Raw genomic sequence first — 19289 nt, 5'->3', positions numbered from 1 at the left:
CAAAATTTTCCCAAACACTGTTAAACCCAGGGGTGATGGTGGTGTTTATATATAATCTTGAAAAGCTGGATTCTTTTATATTCAGGCTTTTGGGAAAAGTAGGTTTCAGCCTAATTTAGGCAGGAATACATCTCCCTTTGATTTTCAAAGAACTGTAAGTCACAAACTCTTTTAAATTCTTTTTGAGAATCTCATCTGATAATAAAATGAGAGGTGTGGGAGAGGATGAAATCCATCCAGTCTGTAGCATCATACTGTAGCATATCTCAGATTGTCTTATCTTTGCTAAATCAAGATTTTTGACCAGGTTATTGCAGCCCTTCCAGCCCCTGAATACATCAAAGCAGATGTGCCACTGCCCTTCTCATTATAGCTCTCAGTAATGATCTAAGCTAGACTGGTCTGGAGATTCCTCCCTAGATGCACATTCTTTCCAAGCCTCTTAATTCAATCTGAATGATGATGATGATAATTTAAGTTATAGTATTACCCAGGGGCTATGATAGCAGTGCAGGGCCCTATTGTCCTAAGCATCATAAAGACAAGGAAAAGCTTTAATGTTGCGATACCACAGAGCTTCCCAGGCTAAAACCAATGAAAATGAGCACAAATTAATAGGAATTCCTAAGTATTTTCAAATCCTGTCTAATAATCTGTCTATTACAAATTATATCTACTTTTAAACTAGTGTATAATTCCTCTGTAATTTCTTTACCTAGGATGTTCATATTTCAAGGCTGAATTATAGACCAGTGATATCTTGTCACATTTATTTTCTTTTTCCCAATTTTTTTCCCTATTCCTGCGCTGCAGGAATGCTCTGCACCTCACTGAGTGAGAAACACATGGACAAGTGTACACATTTTGGGGATGAAAACAAACAGCCTTGGTGTTAAAGAAAGATGGCTCTGAGAATAGAGTCAGTAAGAATCTGACATGATTGCACAATATAGAAATTAAACACTCCCCCACCTCCAGCTAGCATACCACCATTTGCTTACTGTGTTAATCAATTAATGTGCTTGATTTATTTCTACACATGTTTTTAACTGAGTTGATGAGCGTTACTATACTTTCAATTAGATGGGTTTTTCAACATAATTTTCATCATAATGGTTAGTGTAAATGAGTTTTTTTAATTGTGGTGGGCTGAATGCTTTATTAAGAGGCTTGAGTTGTAATATAACAAGTTTTGGCACATCCTTGTGAGGATGCTTTGTTTTTAGGAATACCCATCTCCATCTCTCTTCTCACAAACTCTTTCTGGTGGCCTGCTGGGTGTGATATTGGTACCTTGTGATAGGTAGACTGTGAAATCCAAGTTCTCCGTAATTTTATTTGAGTATTGTAATATTATTTGGTAATGAGTTTAGCACTCTGATGCTCTATGCCTTCCGAAAATACTGGTGAAGGGCATCATGGTGTACGATAATTCTGTTCTTTAGCAAAGTCTTGGGGGCTGTAGTGGCATTTTAACCTGTGATAAGATCTTATCAAGAAGAAATAAGTTGACAATTTGATATGCAAACACAAGAACCATTAGGGCAATGCTTTACGGAATGTCAAGAAACTGATTTGCAAAATGTCCTTATACTCTGGAAATGCTTCATCTTCTCCCAGAACTGCCTGTTTCATTGACCTGGCAGTGTCTTTCCCAGCCCCCCTTTCCCTCTAAGACATCTGGTCAGGATGACTGCTTTGATGTCTCTGTGACTGTGGGGAAGGAGATTCATTTGCTGAGGGGCACAGTGGCTACCCAAGGCAGCTTCATCTCCAGCAGTCTGGGGCAAGAATGAGGAAAATTTAAAAATATGGAGAAGACAGGAAATAATGGTTTTCATGCTTTTAGTCCCACCCCAAACTTAACCTTTCTATTTGCTGCATCTATCCTCCAGCTCCCACTCCACATTCTTTTTGCAAAGACAGAGAAAGTGGTCAGGGCATTCATTGGACAAGGGTCTTTTGCATTGCTAACGTTGCTCAAAGACTAATTACTGTAGGTGCAGTGCCAGACCGTGTAGATCCTGGGTGTTCCTACTCCAGTGACACTTATTTTCCTGAAGTGTTAAGGCCACAGAGTAGGAATCTACCATCCACTTGTCCTCGTTGTTTTATTACATCTGTGCCCACCACTCTTTTGCAGATTTGGCATGGCTGCAGGAGCAGTTCTAATCACTTCCCTCAGAGCTCCCAGAAGTGTATATATATGCTTCAGGGACAAAACCTGATGCTAGGAGCAAAGCACTGTATCTGCTTGATATAGTTTGTTGTCCAGAGATATGGGTTTAAAAAAAAAAAAAAAAAAAAAAAAAAGTAGTCAAAAATGTTCCTCTCTTACAAATAATATTAATTAAGTAGAATTAGATGGCTGATGGGTAGTTAATAAAAATGTGTACTGTCACAGCTGTTCCACTTGGAGAACTGGATGGCAGGAAATATTTGTCTGTCTTTTCAGAAACTCTAGGGATGATCTTGGGAATTACACTTCAGAAAATCTGTGCCAGGTACTTTTAATGAGATAAACATAATGGGATTTTAGCAAACAGGAATAGTTTCTCTAAAGGAAAAATGGAATTCTTTTAGCTTAATGGAATCCCTGATACTGTCAGCAAATTAGTAGTAAGTAGAAAAGAGGCTCAAGTAATTTATTTTTACTTACTAAAGTCTAAATTAAGCTTTCACAAAGTCCTGTCCTTCTAACATGCTAAGGAATGAAAACACCTCTGAAAACAAAATACCAGGGTAGGTTAGAGTGCCAGTGATCACAACAGCTGAGAGAAATGAATGGATCACCTGCAGTATGGCAGAAAGTTTATGGCTAAGGTTATCCCAAGACAGCCTGGACCAGGGAAAGTTTATGCACATTTTGAAATCTTCCCTAGACAGTGCTATAGAACTATAAATGTGATTATTAGCTAGACAGACACAGGGCAATTTGCAGATGGGATACTATTATTTTGGGCAGTGGAAAGAAGAGAAAGCTGTAAGACATTTCAGATGAATTGAACAGAACTGGAAGAATGATAAAATGCAATTTTGAAAAATATACATATCTACAGTGGAGAGGGAGATATGAATTACTCATAAATACTTAACTTATTGGGTGTTTTAAGAATGGCTTGCAGCTCTGAGGCCAAATTTTTAAGTGACTGAATTCACTAAACAGAATTTTTACAAATGAATGGCAAAATTCAAGAGCTGAAATATTGAAAACAGTTTCATGCTGTAGGAAGCTCTATGGATAAAGCTTTTAGAAATTAATAAAGAAGAAAAAGAAACACTGATTGCAATAGGATAAGAAAAATGTTTTATAACCAAAATACTCTGGTGGTCCATGATGATGATGATATTTTTTGCCCCCTTTGATTTTCTTCCCCTTTTTGTCATTTTCAATCTGAAAGGGGTCAGTTGCTGAAGAGAAAGACCTATGACTTCCATAAAATGAGGTAGCCAAATAGAGGAAAGATACAGAATTAACTCATCTAGTATAAATACCAGTAAATTAATAAAGGTTAAGTGTTACAATTAAGAGTTGGGGGAGTAAGAAAGAGCAAATGTGAAGTTTTGCTGCAGCAGAAACTTCAGTTGGAAGCAGCACCTTATTGGCCTTCAGAATTTAACACTACAGCTCAGAGCCATAGGAAGGGAGGTCTTGTTTATTCTGCTGCTCATGGGTCTATTTCTTTAGAATCTGGAAATATTCATGAGCAAACATAAAAAATCAGGACCTTGTAGACAGAAGATTAAAAAGCCAGAACATATGGACCATATGGCACTGTGCAGATGGATAGGAAATTATAAACTACTCAGGTTCTCAGCTGAGCTGTGGAGCACAATTCTTGTTGCTGTCCCATAGATCTCACCCTGATAAAACGGGTCTGTGTTTAGTAGAACATAATAACCTGTCATACGTAACCTTTTCAAGGCTGAACAGATTGGATGCTCCAGAAATATGCTAGCTCAAGGGTAATTTCTGGAACAACCAAAAGAGAAAAAAGCCCCAGCTGCAATGTTTGAAATTTCTTCCTAAGAGGTGAACTAACACTCTGTGAGTCATTACAAAATAATAAAGACTTCCTTTTATTTGTTTTATTTTTCATTCCTGGACTCAAAGATCTTATGGCAACTGAAACTATAAGTGACACTGTAAAAAGATTCCACTGCTATTTTATGGTATGTTTTTATACCAGAGATACATGCTTATTGGACACATAATCAAAATCAAGTGATATGGTGTGTATCACTTGAAATTTCACTTGTGAACTTTATGATGTGTTTTTATCATGCTCTATTTTTATCACACTCTTAACTTTAACACTTCTCTAACAGATAGATCATTGCATTGGAGAAAGAATTACATTTGGAACATTTCTTTAACCTTTCTGCATCATTGACTGATGAGATCCGATATTGAGAGAAAAAAACCATATTTTAGTGAAATCAGTCTGGTCTTCTACTAATTTCATTTACAAAAGCTGATAATCTCTTTTTCAAGTTCAGTCCAAACTTCAAAATCCCAAATAAATGACAGACAAATTTTTGGGTGTCACCTTAGGGACTGCACAGATTAATGCACAACTTCACTTGCTCCTGACTTACTGCTGTAGACAAAATGAAACAGTAAGGTTTTTCCTATTGGTTTAGTCTCAAGAAAGGCAATCAAACAAAAAAGCTGGTCCTACAAGATGATGACATCTTTTTGTGGCTTTTGCTGCAAAGTTTGATGCCTGTTCTAGAAGCATACTGATGAAATTAGTAAACATTTTGTGATCTTTCTGAAATGTTTAAGGAATTGTACCATAATTAAATATTGGGAAGAACTGATTTCTTTTTTCTCACTTTTAAGCAACACAAAACTATACTTTTCAGTGTAAAAAATATAAAACCAGAGGTGCATATTTATTGTCAGAAATGGTAGCTAAAACTAAGAATCTAAAGGTGGAGTGTTTAGCATGAGTACAGATGGTGATGTTTTTAATAGCAAAATTGCCACAAAAAGCTATTTCAGTCTTACCTTAAAACTTTCAAATGAAAGTCAAATAATTTCACCTGACTGAAGAAGAAAAAAGATCAGAAATGACAGGTTTTTTGTATTGACATTTTTAATGTAAAGTTTGTTTCAAAAATTTTAAAACATTTTATTCAAAAGCTGCAAAATAATTTTGGATTCATCATTTTAAACTGGCAATCCAAAATGGAACAAAATATCCAAAAGCAGATGTAGCAAAAGAAGTAATGTTCCCTCTTTCAGACAAAAACTTTTGTATCAGATTGAATGAAATATTTCAGGTCTAGCTGACCTGATTTCTGTCATTGTTCTGTTATTGAGTGAATTATCCATTATTTGCACAGTTTATGGGGAATATGAGACAAAATATGCACAGACTTTCTCAGAACATATGCTGCAGTCCTTTTAGTTTTGAATCTTTCTTTTGATTTATGAAGATAAAGAATAAAAGTTACCTTCACACCTTAACTACAGACAATTTCTGCATGGAGGGCTGCAAATTCTGGAACTGGAAATTCATTCAGGGTATGCAATGAATCATCTACGTCTGACTTTGGCAAAATATGAAGTTTTACCACCACTGCGTTCCCATTCTGCTCTTGGCAGGATATGTTGAGTTATTTGATAAATGTTCAGGAGAGACACCCTGCAAGAAGAACAAGAGACTCACTTTTCTTGTCACCATGTTTAAACTTGGTTTCGGAAATGTTTACCGTTCCCCATCTATGAGGATTTTTAGGGATAAGTCAGCATGTGTCCTTCCAGGACCATAGTCCAAGGGCTGAAGATAATATGGCTTGGAAGGGGGAGAGAAGTGCCATTTCTGTCTTCTGCAAGTCCATGGAGAGTGGACCAAGTCTTCTGCCTCCAATATCCACATAAATAACAGGGCAATATAATTAACTGCTTATTTCTGGAGTGCAGTTGAATATATATATATAATTTTAAATTTTTGCATCTCAAATTTTCAGTCTCTAAGTTGTGCAGCTGAGGTGTCTGGTGTGCTGCCAGCCATCTCTGAGGTCAGGGTGATGCGCATTCAGGCAATGGGGAAGCTCTGTAAAAATCCCTAATGGATATCACATATGGTGAACTCCACTCTAGCTGGAATCCAAATCCTGGAATTACCAATTCATGGTTCTGTGCACCTCTGCTGTGCTACAGTCTCTGTGGTTGCACTCTGTCCCTTGCTACCCCCACTCATCCCTCAGCAAATGAAAAAACCCAAGGTTTAATCAGCTCTGAAAGGCTTTCTCAGGTCCTGTCTTCTGTGAGTGTTTCTACCTACAGTACTGTAGAAATTAAGGCTTCCTAGATTTAGAGTCAAAGGAAACGACAAACTTTTATTTTTACAATTATAACATACTGTGTAGTTAATTAGAGAGGATGCAGAGATGATTCTCTGACAAGTACCTTATAAAATGACATTCATATACTATTTGCCTGAGTAATCTTTTATAGACTTAACCTTTCTAAATAGCTGGTTTAGATTTGGTTTGGTTTTTTGTGGTTTTTTTTTTTTAATCCCATCTATATGATAGTAGTTATCCATTCCTGATCTTCATGACTTTTAGAATTAATGGCAGTAAGGGAATAATCGAGAATCAGATAGGCAAAATATAACTCTTGTCAAGTGTAAGCAAGTAATTTTAAAATATGGAAAAAAAAAGGTCAAATAACAAGTGATGAAAGCAGCAAACACCAGATCATTTAATATTATACTCTGTTGTAACTGTGTGCATCCATGGCTGTCATGGGGCATATCTATATTTTGGCAGAAGTCCTGATTAAGTCAATGGGGATTTCAGCCTAAAAGCCATGTTATTGTTCATTACTTGGAATATTGTCAAAATTGCATAAACAGTGTTCCTTTTTAATTAGGCACCTGGTATAAAATAGAGTTTCAAAGGGAATTGTACTGATGTGTTTTAGATGAAAAAGCATTTATTGCACAGTAGTACGTTTTCTTCACCTGCCTTTCATTTTGTATAGATAAGAGGCAAAAAAGGTTTAAAACTGGGTTGTCCTGATGAAAAAGCTGTGGAGGATTACACTTAAGGGTCTTTTTTAAGATTTATTGTATATGAATGATTTGGAGAAAGGATGAAGCACTTAAAAATGTTTCAGCTGGGACTTCTTAAGCATTTTTCTCAAGTGTTATGTACATGACATTGCATATACCTTCTAATGTTTCCTAATCTTCAGATGAGTGTGCAATTTCATTTCCATCTTTCAGACAGAAATCTCATCATTTGTTCAAAGCTTTCTATCTTTTCTAACTTCCTTAGGAAGGCTGAAAACCAGCTGACAGTTGTATTTATATATGTGTGAATCTATGTGTATATGCATTACATAATATGTTTGCAAAGTTTAAAAATCTTATTTAAAAAAAAATAATCATGAAATCATAGAATCATTTGGCTTGGATGAGACTTTTAAGATCATCAAGTCCAACCATAAACCTAACACTGGGGCTATAAATGTTTCTTAGCTGAAGCCTTTTAAAATAATACGTTTTTCTCCTCATGACAAGGCACTATTTGCTTCTTTTAGCTAAAACAGGCAAGTTTCTTCAGAGAGATGTTTAAAAACCATATTTTAACACATGTAACTACTGCAAGGTAGAAAGGAAGGCAATGGGTAACACAAGATGCAGAGTGGGGAGAAATCTACTAAAAATATAAATTCACAGTAGATAAAGTGAAAAGAGCCTGGAACAAATGAGGAATTTATAGCAAACACTGGGGAGAGGATGAATAAATTGTTGTGAAAATGGAAGAAGAGATGAGACAAACAAATGAGAAAACCAGAAGGAATGACAAACTTTTGTCGTAACAATTTCATGCTACTGGTTTGAGTTCTGCCCTTCTTTTCCCTTTCCATCATAATGCTTTATCTCAAGAGTTGAACTCACTGAATTTAGAAGTCTTTTTTAATCTTAATGATTCCATGATTCTATGATCTGATACAGTTTTGATTTCAAGACCTAAATTGGAAAACGCATAACTTTTGAAGAAACATCTTAAATAATACGATGCAAAAAGGTAGTTGCAAACTTCCAGCTGAAACACAGCGTAACAGTTTTCCTTTCTTTTGGGATGTGATCCTAAGTGGTATTTCATGCAGTAGAACCATGAGGTCATGGCTCATCACGGAGTTACATGCGAGTGTGCCATTCTAGAATTGGAGCTTCTGGTTTCAGGTGGTACAAGGGAGGATCATACCCTTATTTCCACAAACAATATTAATTGATTATTAAATATCAAAAAGGTTAAGGACCTATCATATCTCTGAATGTTGTGATAGGTTTATTTGCCGTCAAGGAACTACATAAATTCAGGATGTGGTGAAAGACTGTATGGTTTGCTCTCTGTATAAGCTTTCAAATACCCTTCTTTAATTGCATACCTGCAACCTTCTTATTCAACCAGCAGTGTCCCAAAGGTCTTGCACAAGCATTTATTTGAAACTTACACTGATCCTTGGACTCTTTGTTCTGTCATGGTTTTTTGTGGTAACTTTTTCATAGGTGCTAATCCCTGTTTAATTTTGCAGATTGAGTATTCTAAGTTAAATTTATTGAGGAAATCAAAGTGAACAAGAGATGCACTAGATTACATGAGGAAAACAGTGTGAAGAAAAGTCACCACATTAGAAGTATCAGTTCAAGTAATAATAAATATATTGAATAACTAAATTGATTAGTTTTGCATGCCTTAATGTAGTGTTAACTACAGCTTTTCCAAGAAATTCACCAGGAACAACACTCTAACACAGTATGTTCAGAAGAGTTTCATTGCTCACTGTAGAAGTGAATTAGATTAAACCAGAATGAAAGCACTCTCTTAAATGCTGTTAGCTATATCTGGATGCATAAATTTATGGACACTTAATGGGACCATAAAACAGAATTTAAATTTCCTGGCTAACTACTGTTGGTGATTAAAATTAATATGCTATATATTAGCTAAGCGCAACACTTGATACTAAGAATATTTTAGAAATAAATTTCAAAGTTAGTTGATCTCACAACACTCTTCTGTAGTAGCTAAGTCTAATTGCATCATTCTACTGGAGGATAGGAAAATAGGAAATAAGAGCCTGGAACAAACATAGAGGTCTTAAGTTATTGGTTAATGCTCATGATGAAATCAGGATAAAGAACAGGCCTGCAAAAGTTCTCAATTGTGCCCTGGCAGGCAGTTGCACTTTATACAGGGGGCCAGACAAATAAAGCACAGATTTGAAAGTAGCACCATACAAAAGTTACCCTCCAACACAATCATCTTAGAATAATGACTGTACCTTTCGATTTGGGTAAATCCATTCTCCCCCTTTGAGAGCAGAGGGAGAGTTGAGCACATTAAAAAGCTTATTGATTAGATGTCTCTGAGACACAGACTGCTGGGTGATATACAAACCTTAGCAAAAGATTTCTCTCTATTGGAACAGTTGGGTTTAAAAGATGGTCTTTCTAATAGGGATGTTTATTATGAAAAGCATATTCACAACTCTAGTGTCATTGTATGTTGTAAATTAAGTATTAAACCTGATTTTTTTTCTTAGCCTTGTCTGTTACCCCTATGAAAGAACTACTGATGCAGCATATCCAGATTAAGATTGATTAACAATTCTGTGAATTTTGCCCAGTAGCTATAATCGTTGGTTGCCTTAGCAACTTGGTAGATTAAATCATAAGCTAAAATCCACCAGGGTTCAATTAAAAATTCTTGTTGAAATTCAAATTCTTTTGAGGGTGAAATGACCAGTGATTCAATGTGCACTTGAGAATTCTCAGGGTTCTGTCCTTTCTTTTCGGTGTAATTTATTAGAAATTAAATATAAATCTAATATATTATTTGGGAAAACTTTACCTATTCCTATTTGTTATTGGTGCTGGTGAACTAGGAATAATGAAGCTCTGTGGCTTTGTTATAGAGCAAAGCACAGGCTAAACTTTATGCTACTCAAAGAATAATCTGAAATATCATATTCTCTAGGCTATTTTTCTTGTACTTGATAGTGGGCAGAATTTATGCTTATATTGGTCCTACACATAATTAAAGAAGCAGGGAAGGAATTTAATTCTGCAATGTGCTCCTAAATGGCTTTGTTTTGTTGAATGCTGAAACTACCCAATGTCCAGCTTGTGGCTGTAGCGTAGGGCCGGGGTTCTCTGCTCTGTTCTTCCCGCTCCAGTTTGGATGCTCTCTGTATTCCTTGGGTAAACACGGCCTATCCAACCTCTTTTGACCACACTGATCTTCCTGCTACTGATTTCTTATAACTGCGCTGTCTTTTACCTCTTACAGCTATTTTTCTAGCACCCTGGTGTCCATTTATTTGAGTAGATGCACTTTTCCCACAATGCTTTTGAGGGAAATCTCATTTTGAAAGGATGTGAAAATTGGAGTTTTTCATTCTGGAGAATAAAAGTCTCCAGGGTGACCTTATCGGGGTCTTTCAGTACCTGAAGGGAGCCTTCAAAAAAGCTAGAGAACAATCTTTTACACAGGCATGGAGTGAGAGGACAGTCCTGTGACTTTAAACTGAAAGAAAGTAGGTTTAGATTAGTTATAAAACAGAATTTCTTTACTCTGAGGGTGGTGAGGCCCTGGCACAGGCTTCCCAGAGAAGTTGTGAATGTCCCATTCCTAGAAGTGTTCAAGGCTGGGCTGGATTGTCCTCTGGGCAACCCGGTCTGGTGGAAGGTGTCCCTGCCCAGGCAGCAGGACTGCAACCAGATGATCTTTAAGGCCCTTCCAAGTTAAATCATTCTAAGGTTCTATGATTCATTGTCCACCAGCCTTTCTCAGAAAAGTCTTTGTCCTCCAGGTATTCTGACATGGTGCCAAAAACCATAAACATCAAACCATTATCCACCATGTGGATGCTAACTCCTTGCACAGCTCTTGACTTTTGTCCTCCTCCTTGAACAAAAGGAGCTAGAAATTAATACATTAATGCTTTCTACTTCACTTGTCCTAATGAAAAGTTTTCTTCTCTGCTTATCTTCCTTTGCTTTGTTCTGAGTCTCAGCAAGGACAGACTCTCTGTTCAGCCACTAAATGTATTCCACCACACCCAAGGCAACGTTTTGCAACGTTAGGCAATGTTTTGTATTTTCTTATTTTCACCTTCCTTAAAGAATTGGCACCTCTTTTTCATAGCCTATAGAGCTGATATTCTTGGTGGACAAAGAAGAAATGATGAAGATGAGAGGAAAGAAGGTGCTTCTTTTGAAAGAATTAATTAATGAACATAAATAAACAGAAATATGTAGCGTAAGAGGAACATAAATATTCTTGCAGTGTTCCAGACACAGAGAAAAACAGTGTTGACCATTCAGTGTGGTTACAGAAGAAGCCAACCCTTTGATTCTCTTTTTAAGTTCCTCTGTTACATTCTAGGTTTTGGTGTATACCCCACGTTAGCAAACCCACAGAGAAGATACTCGGCAGCTGTTCTGCAGTTGTAGCTCAGTTGTGCTGAGTACTGGTGGATTTAATAGATAAAAATGATAGTAATCAGAGAAAGAAAAGTTGATATAAAATTTAATATATTGTATAGATAAGCGACCAACACTTGACAGCTGAATATAAAGACAAATCTGAAATCCTTTAGGCCCTCCATCAGCAAGAAATCTCTGCAGTTATATTTTATTCTACAAAATTATCCCTTGAAACCTTTTTAATAATTCCAGAAGTTATAACAAATTATGTTAAATTACAGAGTAGGCCTAAAGCATGATCCTAGAAACCTCCAAATTCTGAATCTAGTTTAGGACATAAAAGTGTAGCTCTGGGAGAAAAAAAAAAAAATATAGGATAAAGTATAGGAATTAAAGCATAGTAAGATAAAAAAGAAGCTTGTGACTAGAAGATAGTTCTTTCACATGTGCTAAGTAATTCCCTTAATTATTTTTTTTTTTTCATGCTGAAACCTTTTTATATGTTTTGGCTGCATGAGAGGAACTTTTTGATCATTAAAAACTAGTTAATGAGGTTCAGTAAAAATAAAAGTTCTGCTACCTCTTTCTCTGGAAAGTACTTCCTGGCTTTTCAGTGTCAGTTTTATAATCAACATGTCCTTGCATTTTAAGAAACTCGTTATTTTTATGTTATTTAATGTTGATGGGTTTGCAATCCCAGAACAGGAATCTTGTGCAGAAGTGTCCCCATTAGCTGCAATGAAACCTGGCTTTGCTAAGCTTTTCTGCTGGTGTTGGTGAGAAATCTGTTCTGTTGCTGTGTTATTTACAGAGCTGTTCTGCAGATCTGTACCATTCTGAAATGCCATTCTTTTGTTTTAAAGTCTTCATTCTGGAATCACAAGTGTAAAACTCTAGCTTCGTCAATGCTCTACATTTCTTAATTTCAATTAGTAATTTAAAATTAATCAACTGGGAGTAGTCCAGAGGAACACTTCTGTGATAAATGAATGGGTGTCTCTTGATTTATTTATCCTAAAATAAGAAAGGATAAAGGGAAAAGTTGGAGGAGGTTTACAAATAATTTTGTATATATTCTTGGAAATTTAAACAAATTACTATGTGTCGATGCATTCTGTCTTTTAGATGTAATGAATGCTATAAAGTCTTACCTTTGTTTAATTCTGTTGACCCATAAAGCTTTTTGATCTGCACACTTTCAAAGGCTCAGTAGGGATCAGCATTAGCATTGTCTTCTGATTTGGTGAAACAAAGGCAGAGTGGGGAAGGGAGCAACTCAAAGTTTCACAATTTCACGGCTGAGCCAGCAGAACAACTCAGTTTCCTAAGTCCTTTTCTTGCCTTAGCAATTCTGTCCCATCACTAATAATCAGTATTGTGCATAATGGACTTTTTTGTTCCAAACTAATCTGTTTGCGACACATCAGAGATGCTTTGATAGGACAGCAGGATTTCAGACATGATGGATGAGTCCTGAAGGAGTTGTGTTACCAGATGTTGGTGGGAGCTCATCTGTCCTAGCAATAGGGATCACATATTGTCAGAGAGCCTGGTTCACAACTTTGGGTAGCTTTCAAGGCAGATATTTTTGAAACACATCTACAAAAGAAAGAGACCTTAATTATCATTTAGTTCCAAGCCCCTGTCATGGGCACGGACATGTTGGTCCCATCCAAGCTGGCCTTGACCTTTCAGGGATGGGGTGTCTGAATCTTCTCTGGACAATAAATGTAGAGCTCAAAAAGAAAAAAATATCAAAAGATTCCTTGTGTACTCACACCAGCAAGCATGTGATGCAGTGCAATATTTAATATTTTCTGCTGTGCATGAGGATTTAAATGAAGGTTATCTTAGCAGATTAATGAAATACCCAGCTCTATAGCTTTCCCAGAGAAGTAGCTGGGTGATGGTCATCCAAATAGTAGTTTTTCATTTGTGTGCTATTCTGCGTACTCATAAAAACCCTCTAAGCCAAGAAACCATAATTTTAAAACTTGCACCATACGATCCATTGGCCAGGCCCTAGTAGGAGATGTGCTGATGGAGAGAGATTGCTCTTTAAGACAGATCTCAATGAGAAAGTGTTAGGAGGAGAGGAGAATGGGTTTGAGTCATGCTGTGGACTTTAACAGATTGCTTTCCAACTGCCTACCCCAAGCAGAGCACTTGCTGGCATGTAGCATGTACTGAAGATGGATATGTACCACACTGCCTGGCAGGCAGACAAGCAAATAATTGTATCAGCAAGCCAGAAGCTTGATTTTGATCTCTAAAGCTGGGAGGTAAATGAGGAAATAATTTTAGTTTTCATCTAGGCTGACCTTAAAGATTAGTTCAGTAAATTTTCTCCATTTTCTATATCCTGTCTAGCTACAGGTTTTTTAGATATAAATTAAAGACTCAGAAACTCTTTCATTGAGATTGCTGTATCAGAGAAAAATGTTTGAATTTGGTGGCTTGCTTTCAGTTCCCTTCACAGAACTGGGATCAGATCGACACATTTTTTTCCTGTCAAATTTCTCTCTGATTTCTGCAATTAATATATAATTTTTATTATGCACTAATGCATAATAAATTCCTGTCTTTTGCATATTTCAGACCAAGTTTTCATCTAAGTACTAGGATCAGGGTGTGAGTTAATAAAACACAGTGGCATCCAACCTAAGTATTCAATTGCCTTTTTCAGGTACTTTTACTGAAAAATGTAAGGCATTAAAATAACATAAATCAATGCTAAGAGCCTTCACTAAGATATCCTGAATATATCCTTTGAGGTAATATATAACACCATGAAGTCTTAACATAGCAGAAAAATTTAGTCTGAAGTCTTGATTCTGCACTAACTGTACTTATTCAGAGTGCATGTGCGAAATGAATGCTAACATAGGAAATATGTTTGGTATTGGCATGTTTTACAATGCCTTTCTTGCAGCTTGCAAGAGAGAGCTCTGTGGGCATTATTCAGCTTAGCAGGAAAAAAAGATAGTCTTATGAAATTTTAAAGTGATACATTTGGTGATGGTAGAGTAGTCTGGCAGCACATTACTCTTTACAAGGGTTATCTCTCCCCGGTGGAAAACACGTAATAAGGTGCCACTCCTTTATATCTCCTCGAGCTGTACGGACAGGAAGGATGGTGAATGTGTAAACCACCAGGTTTTTGAACAACTTCAATTCCTAAATATTGTGACAAAGGACGAACTTTAAATGAGGCTACCCGGGTTTTGGTTAATTATCATCTTCAAATATGTGGTTGCATACTGCCACAGATTCTGGTGAAGAAATCAAATATACTATCTGAAAACAACTGGGGGCAAGACTTACTTTAGCATTAAGGGAAGTTTATGCTGATGGTCCTGTGTAAGAAAAGAATTTTTTCTTCAATAGTTACTGAAAAGTCCAGAAGAATTCCAAAGAGTTCAAGACCACGGAGCATGAATGTATATTTTGATTTTTAAAAACATATTTTCATATATTTAAAGTACACTGGGATGATCTTATGCCTCTCTTAAGTCAACAGATGGATCATCTGTGTGTGTGGAACACAGGCCCAGATGTTTTCAATCCATTCTTTTAGAAAAAAGAACTTTTGGAAGCAAGAGCCAAGCAAAATATACTAAGATGTCTTTAAATGTCAATGGTATTGAATCAAATGTTCTGAGCGTTACTTTTAACTGTCATCATTAATTGTACAGAAGGGATATAATTATATATTCCTGACTTTCAACTCATGAAAAAAACACAAGAGAGCATTTTCTGCTCAGAAGCGTAGAATGCTTACAAACACTGTTTCAAGGTGTGATTTATTTAGTTTTGGACTAAATGTGAGATATCTCAGTCCAAGTTTGATATCACTGGTCCAATGATAGCAACACACCCTGCTTACTTTTTTCTACTGTTATTGTGATGGTTAGTCCATGATCATGTGAGCAGTGACAAAACACTTCCATAAATCCCAGGAACTCTGCAGTGGCAGGAGACAGGGCTTGAAGTGAAGCTTATAGGTGCTGATGGATTTTTAGGGACAGTGCAGTCTACATCAGGTCCCTGTCTGGCAATTAGGAAGGACGTTCTGCAGGGTGCAGCATCTGGAAGGAGTTGAACTCTTTTGAAGCAAAACACGATCTGATTATCCAGGGAGAAACAGTACCTGACAGAATCTTGTCTAGGAGTAAATTGTGCCATTTATCACAGCTAATGGCATTGCAAACATTTCTGAAAATTATTTTGCAGCTATAGCTCAAGATCTCCATCTGTACTATGTAAGGTTGAGATGTTTCAAATAAATGTAAAGATACCCAGGCACAGACTAATTTGAGCCAAATAGGAGCTGTTCTGGCTTCTCCTTTCAAAAACAAAACACACAACAGAAAACATGTAGCAGCTCTTTCATCATGGCAATTTTCCCAGTACCATCCATGAGTGTAAGCTCTGCCATAGTGCTTGAACAGCACTGTGGGAGGTACTGACCTTCCCAAATAATTATGATTTTTTACAGAAGGGAGTGATCCAGAATTGTTTCTGTGGCAAGGTCTGTAGCATTTCTAACACACTAAACTGGCATTGCTTAGTTTGGAAGTGGTGCCAAGCTGCTGGTAAAACTAGTTTCTTTTCCTCCACTGTGCTGGATCTGTCTCTCTGTGTCTGTGGCATTCAGTAGCTGACCAGGCATATTCCTGGAAGAAACTCTATAATCCGAACATTTTAAAAAATTAATATTTCTTTAGCAAATGTGTCGATTTATTTAAATTTTCAATTTATTTCTGGCCAGTTTAGGGTTTCTTCCTACATCTTCTGCTATTTTCCTAGGATTTCTTTTTGAGGGGAGAGAAGGAAAATACTCTATGCAGTCAATAAATAAAATGTACTATCAAAGCAAAGGAATGTCCCCTCATCTATTCTTTTTGGATTAATTCTTTGTGTCATGGTGAAGCAATTTCGAAGATAAACTCTCTGTGATTCCTGCGTCATAGACATAAAACATTTTCCCATGAACTGAAAACCTCTGAGGTAGAATGAGATACTTAAAAAGTGCTTGAAGGGTGACAGATCTTTAATGAATTATGAATATGGTATTGACCTTTTTTTTCTTTAACAACTTAGTTGGTAGATGTTTTGTTGCACTTCAAAAAGTTGCCTAATTTTTACTTCACAAAATATTATTGCTTAATTCTTACAGCGTAGAAGTACATGCAAAAGAATTTAGAAAAAAAAAAAAAAACAGCCCAGATAACCTTCTTCAGCTCTTATAAGGGGTCTTTGCTTGAGTGGGTCAAAGAATAAAGGTAATGAGGTGTTGGGAGGAGAGGACAAGTTCAACAAAGGCAAGTGCAGAGCTGCTCTTGGGGAGGAATAATATCATGCAACAGTACAGGTGAGCTGCTGGAATGCCGCTCTGCAGAGAAGGACCTGGGGGACAACAATCTGTCCCAGACCCAACAGTGTGCCCTGGGGGTCAGGAAGGACAAGGGGGTGCCTTGGGAAGAGCAGTGCCAGCAGGTCACATCCTGCCTCTCTACTCAGCCCTGGCAGGGCCACACCTGGAGTGCTGCATCCAGTTCAGGGCTCCTCAGGACAAGACAAGGAACTGCTGGACAGGATGCAGCAGTGGGATATGGAGATGATGAGGGGGCTGGAGTATCTCTCCTGTTAGGAAAAACTGGGGGAGTTTGGCTTGTTTAGCCTGGAGAAGAGATGATTAAGAACTGATCTCATCAATGCATGTAAATATCTCAAGGGCAGGTGTCAAGAGGATGGGGCCAAGCTATTTTCAGTGGTGTCCAGCAACAGACACAAACTGAAATGCAGGAAGTTCCACCTGAGTACAAGCAAACAAACACTTTTTTTACTTTGATGGTGACAAAGTACTGGAAGAGCCTGCACAGAAAATATGTGGAGTTTTCTTCCCTGGAGATACTCAAAATTGTCCTGGACATGATCCTGTTTTGCCTGCTCTAGACGAGCCTGTTTAATAGGTGCTTTGGAACTAGAAGTCCCGTCCAAGCTCAGCCATCCTGTGCTTCTGTGATTTATGGGAGCAGTTTGAAAGGAATGACACTGTGTCCAGTTTTTATCAAGCAGAAAGACATTATAAATGAAAAATGAACAAAAACATATGAAGAGAAAGTAAAGAGGGACACTGGCAAATTTAGATCGCTAATCAAAGACAAGAGAGCCTGGTCACTGTACATCTATAGTAAGTTTTTTTTGGATATGGAATTTGACAGAGACTTAATACACCTCAACCTATCAGTGTAGAAAGCTCCATATTGTATGTTACCCATGACTCTAAAGACAAAGGACTAAGGAAGAGGAAAAAGACAGCAATTGAAGGGACTGTGGACAGTTGTCACTATTATAGCAGTGCCGGGAGCCGTCAGCTCAGGCTGATCAGCAGTTTAATGTTGGGCATTAAAAATAGTAGAAAATTGTTGGAGTCAAAGGCACAGAGTGTGTGCCCTTATCTCTGATACCTGGCTCTGACATCCAGAAAAGCACTGAATTTCATATAACACCATGGAGACAACTGTTAAAGTTAAATAGAAAAACTGGGAGTGTGAGTATGTAAGTTAGAGAGTTCTCTTAAGTCACTAGATGAGAAGGTTAATGTTTAAGGTTTAAGCTAGTTTAGAAAACAAAAGACAAGATAGAAGATTTAGGATGTTGTCTCTTCCTACTTCTCCCTTCTTCATCTTCTTCTTCTAGGGATTTTTGGGTAATAATAAGTAATTATACTGAGAATGCTGTAGTGCAGCACACAGGTGTTGGCTCATTGGGTCACTAAGAAAAATAATTTACTTGGCATTTGTTAATTGGATAAATAGACATACAAAAGTCCTTGAAGAAGTTCTTTGTTAGCCATTTTGCACCTTTCTATCTTAGTGTGTATAGCTCCTTGTACCCTGTATATATGTAATATAGGTAAGAGAAGAATAAACAACCAAGTCTGAACAAGAGAAAACTGCCTCTCTCTCGTCAATCTCAGTCCAAGGGGGAAAAGAACCCAACCACAAGTGTCTCATCAGGACAGAAAATACTAACAATCTATAATATTAGTTGAAGAGATGGAGAAGAAAACAAAGTCACTGTAGCTTGAAACTCTGCTCAAGGCCAGACTGGACAAGGACCACTGGTCTAGTGGAAGGTGTCCCTGCCCATTGTAGGGGAAGGGAATGAGATGATCTTTAACGTCCTTTCCAAACCAAGCCATTCTGTGATTCCAATTTTTTTTTTCTCATTGAGGGTACAAAGAAAATGCTTTGGTTTCCAGCATTAAGCCTTTTTTGGCGGAATGCCAGATATGGATTTTCTTTAAAAATATATTAAAATTGGAAAATCCAGCTTATGCATATTCTCAAAGACTACAAAGCATTACTGTTGTGTCTAGAATACAGAAAGGTGTGCCTCTTGGAAAACTAATATTTTTGAGCTAAAATGATTCAAGTTATTCTCCAGACTGACACCTTCTTCTGCTAACTCTTTATTCAGCAATGCTGTGTGAGAGGTCATGACATCCATCTTGTGCAGTAACTTAGAAAATAAAGTGACTCACAACTGCACATCTGACACACCCCAGGCTTTGGCCTCTCTCTTTCCACTCCTGTTGCCCTAGTTATCTTGCCAGACTGTCTGTAAATGTGTCTTGGACACAGATTGCTGTTACATGTTGGCCTAGCCGTTTTACCCTCATTTTCTTCAAATCTTTTTGTCTGAGGATGGGTATATTCACTTCTGAATGTTGCCAAATACAAGCATTTGAGAAGTTGATAGAAGTGCTGGCCTAGATATACATGAGGCTACAAAATTTTAATCACTAAATCATACAAATAA

This window comes from Poecile atricapillus, chromosome 1 (assembly GCF_030490865.1).
Source record: "Poecile atricapillus isolate bPoeAtr1 chromosome 1, bPoeAtr1.hap1, whole genome shotgun sequence".
NCBI lineage: Eukaryota > Metazoa > Chordata > Aves > Passeriformes > Paridae > Poecile > Poecile atricapillus.
Note: the sequence above shows the minus strand (reverse complement) of the source record.